The sequence below is a fragment of the Humulus lupulus genome, chromosome 1 (genome assembly GCF_963169125.1).
Source record: "Humulus lupulus chromosome 1, drHumLupu1.1, whole genome shotgun sequence".
Taxonomy (NCBI): domain Eukaryota; kingdom Viridiplantae; phylum Streptophyta; class Magnoliopsida; order Rosales; family Cannabaceae; genus Humulus; species Humulus lupulus.
This window is the reverse complement of record NC_084793.1, coordinates 90363267-90367850: the sequence shown is the minus strand read 5'-3', so window position 1 is coordinate 90367850 and position 4584 is coordinate 90363267.

Sequence of the window (4584 nt, the reverse complement as noted above, 5' to 3'; positions counted from 1 at the left end):
GTGACAACGAAGCAGTGGCATCTGGGACCGCTTCCAATCCCTCTCAGTTTCATCAGATCGTTAAACGCATCCAGGTGGTACTTTGGATCCGTGTTCCCTTCGTAGGGGGTCATATTGGGTTCCTTAAAGTTGGCAGGGAGCCGGATGGCCTGAATCTCCCTCACAAAGGGCGACTCGTGGTCAAATTCTTCCTCACAGACCTGGCCGCCTGATGCGGTGACGATCTTGCTTCGCAAGCTCTTCATCTCCATGTCCAGGTCCTGCCTCCTCTTGCTTAGAGAATCCTTCAAAGCGGACGGGCTAAGATCCGCCTTTCCCTTGCCCTCTCGAGGCGCCATGGGGGGCGTGGTCCCTTTGCCTGCCCTCTTTTTATTGAGATCCTCCCATAAATCCGAGGGTGCTCTTTTAGAGGTGACCTCGTCCTCATTGCGAGGGGCAGCGTTGGTCCTTGGCACTGGTTTCTAGGCCTACTTCGGTGGTTCAGGGTGTTCGCGTCGCTTCGATCGGGGGGTGCTACTGGTTGAGTGCCGGGTCCTCCCATCATCTACCGGTATGGTGGTCTCCACCCCCCCTGACCTTTTTCCTTCCCCTTAGGCAAGGTCATGCTTGACTTACCCTGCAATAGGCCATTCAGCACCTCTTGCATGTTTTCCAGGGTGGTCTCCAACCTTTGGTTCTTACGGTGGAGCTCATGTATTTCCTCTTCATAGAATCGAGATTTCGAACTCGAGCTCACGGAATGGACCCGGGGATGCTTATCACGCCTACGGGTAGAGGGGCCCGGGTCCTGCCGGCCGGAGTTCAGTACCTGCGGTGGTTTTGGGAGAGGGAACTCATTTGCATTTCCCGGTGGTGCTACCGGAGGACTTTCTCCAGGTGGAGCGGCCGGTGACGAGGCCACTCTATCACCTTCGTGAACCTCAGGGTCCTTCGGGGGCTCTACGTCTCTAGGTGGAGGAGCGTCCTTCATGGAGGCCTTCAGCTAGACTCCGTTCAGGTGAACCTCTACCTCTCGTGGCTCCCTGAGTCGCTTTGAACGTCTTGGCATTTCTTCTTGCCGGAAACAATGGTGGAATAGTAGCTTGAAACTAACGTTCCCACAGACGGCGCCAAATTTTTGACGGTGAGAACTCGTCAACTAAGTTGAGTTGGAAAAAATTATCAAGTAAAGATAACCAATGAAAAAACTGTAGAAACTTAAGCAATAACTCAAGAACAATGACAGAACAACAATGGAGAGATCAATCTTTCATTCACTCTCAAGCACTTGCTATAGTAAAATTTCCAACCCCCCTTCAGGTGGGGTTAGAGTTCATTTTATAGTAGGCTCTAATGGCCCTGGGTACATGGTGGTCCAGGAGACCAAATGGTACATAAGTACTCTGTCAGGAGAGTGGCTTCAGAGGTTGTGGTCGTACATCCAGTACAGGGGTAGGTGTCAGGAGGATGCCTCCACTACTTGTCCATACCCATGTCTGATGAGTGGTGACAAGCATAGTGGCGCAGGTGGTAGTGGTGTCGACTCTGACCCTTGGTCGTAGACGTACGGGTTATTACTCCTGTCCCTGCATTCCCACTCCCCCACTGGTACGGGTCTCCGTACTCGACATACAATGTCTTAACGGCCGTACCCAGTACTATATCGTACAAGTATGTTCCATTCAACTCGTACTGGAGCCTCTAAGCATTGGGGTCTCAAGGCATAAGGTGGGGGTTGGAAATTTTACTGTAGCAAGTGCTTGAGAGTGAATGAAAGATTGATCTCTCCATTGTTGTTATGTCATTGTTCTTGAGTTATTGTTTAAGTTTCTACAATTTTTTCATTGGTTATCTTTACTTGATAATTTTTTCCAACTCAACTTAGTTGACGAGTTCTCACCGTCAACAGTGATGAACATGATTATAATTATGTTTGCGAATATCTGATTAGGTACACTATAACGTGCATAATTATGATTATGCTTATGACTGCTGTGTGAATGTATTATAATGCATTGTGTGATTATTGATAGGTATGCTATGTGAAACATGTGACTATGTGTTATGACTGTGGAGCTTGGTTTATAAACTAAAGGATTATTAGGGTGTTAAGTGGGGATCAACTTATTAGTTAAGAATATATTGAGCTCTAGGAGACTCGCCTTATAAGTTGAGAGTCCCAGAGCTTCAACTTATAAGTTGGAGGCACGTGGTGGCTTGACTTATAAGTCAAGGGCTTAAAGAACTTAGTTTATAAGCTAAGATTGGCATAATGCACATGGAGTGCAGGCCACCATGGCTGGGCCACCCTGGGAGTGCGACATGCACTTGACTGGCTCGGATGCCAACAACTTGAAAGAAAGTGCAACATGCACTTGTGTGACTCTATGGTCTCCAGTTTGATTTTATGAACGCACCAGTTTTAGTTATTACTGTTTGATAGTCGTTTTATTCCGTGAACTGTTGACTATGTTTTCTTGCTGAATCTTCTGGCTCACAGGTGCTTTGTGGTGCAGGTAAAGGTAAAGAGAAGCTCAACCAGCCATGAGTTGGAGGACATTAGCAGTGGTATGTACATATGCAGTCTGCTCGACCACCACGGCCGAGATGTTCAGGAGAACTAGGGTTAACCCAGCTTTTGCCGCCTAGGTCGGCTTATTATGTAACCTGAGTATTGTAATTAACTTTTAAATTGATGTTTTTGGGATCCCATGTAAAGAACATGTTTTTAACTTAATGAAAATGTTTATAAGTTGACCAAAAGTCTTAACACCTAAACCTTTAGTGGCTTAATCACATGTTTAGTCCAAATGACTTGTTTAGCAAGTCCAGCACTGGTTTTAAACACACTTGGTAATGGTCCCTAATTGGCAGGGCATTACAGTCCTCTAACCCGAGCCTTGAAGAAATCCTAGTTACAACACATGAACCATAATCAACCATCACGTTCTAATCCATTAAATAGTTTCGAGTCATAATTCAAACCTCCGGGACCTTGGTTTCTACCAAACTGGGTAGTAGGAACCTTCCCGGGCCTTAATGTTCAAGTTCTCGAGCTAAAAACCCTCATTTTCCCAAAAATCCACATTTGGGTCATGGCTCAGCCTCCCTTGAGCGCCGAAGCGCGCCCCTAGATAGAGACAAAATTGCCTCACATCTTCCATCCTAGGGCCGCGGCACCCAAACGTTGCGTCGCGGGGCCTGGGAAATTCCCTCGAAGGCCATTAGCCTAAAAACGCAAGCAGGCCGCGGCGCGAGCCCGAAACCCAGAATTCCCATGCAAACTTTTCGAGCTAACTCCCCTAAAAATCATTCCAAACACACCCCAACAACATAATTGAATCCCATAATCACCCCAATACACTTTAAGCAACACATAAGCCCAGAAAAACCAACTAAAATCCTATTATAACTCAAGAATGATCCATCACTCAAAACACATTCAACACTCTAATATTCAACTTAAAACTAGTGTGATAAACCAAGATCAAAGCTTACCTTGAGCTGAGTTAAGTCTCTGAATTTGGTCCTTAAGCCTCAAGCTTCTAGTTCCCAAGATTTCCCAACCTAATTCCTTATTTTGATTAGCTTCCACCACAATTTTCCTTTGATATGCCTTAGAGAAAATAAAGGGAGAGAAGAGGAAATGCTTAGGTCGATTTCTACAAGTTTCTGAGTATTTCCCTTTCTTTTGTTTTATTTAACTTAAGCTTTTAGGCTACCTCGAGGCTCGGGGTACCAAAACGTCCCCGAGGGCAAAATGGTAAATTTCCTCCATATTCCCTTCTAAACATTCTAACCTCAAATATATCTCCAAATATTTATTTCCATAACCCCATAAAACATCTAATACCCGAAATACCCCTCGACTTTCCCCGAGTCAGATATTCAACCCTGTTGTGACTTTCTGACTAACGGCTCCCTAGGACTGTCTCGGATCGTGCTACACAGATATATCGCAAAAATATATCACATTTATGCCCTCAACGGCCTAGAATTACAAACATACCCCTAATATCCAAATGGGGCCCACATGCATATTTAATTCAACTAAACATGCATCTTTATCACATATTCACATAAATTCACATATTATAACCATAATTCACCCATTGCCCTCCAGGCATGCTAATCAAGGCCCCTAAGCCTTATTAGCAAATTTGGATCGTTACAGCGTTTGTCCAAAGCAACCAAGAAAGTTCACTTTTTGATTCCTTGAGGGGCGTATAACCCGAGAAGGGGATTAAAACTTGGAAGCTAGATAAATTGATTAACTAGTGTTTTTCCTAAAAAAAAAGCGAGGTGTCAATAGATCTAGCATGAACTAAGTATTAAATCATCAAAAACCCTGGATATAACCAGGTCCAAAAAATATCCTGGATACAACCAGATCCGAAATTTGGAAGTTAGTAAAATTGATTAACCAGTGTTTTTTCTAAAAAAATTGCGAGGTGTCGATAAACCTAACACGAACTAAGTTTTAATTAAATATCCTGGATACAACCAGGTCCGAAACTTGGAAGTTAGCAAAATTTAAGATCCAATGGCTTCCTCAGAAGCTCGGGATAACAATAAAACCTAACAAAAACTAAGTTTGGAATATTC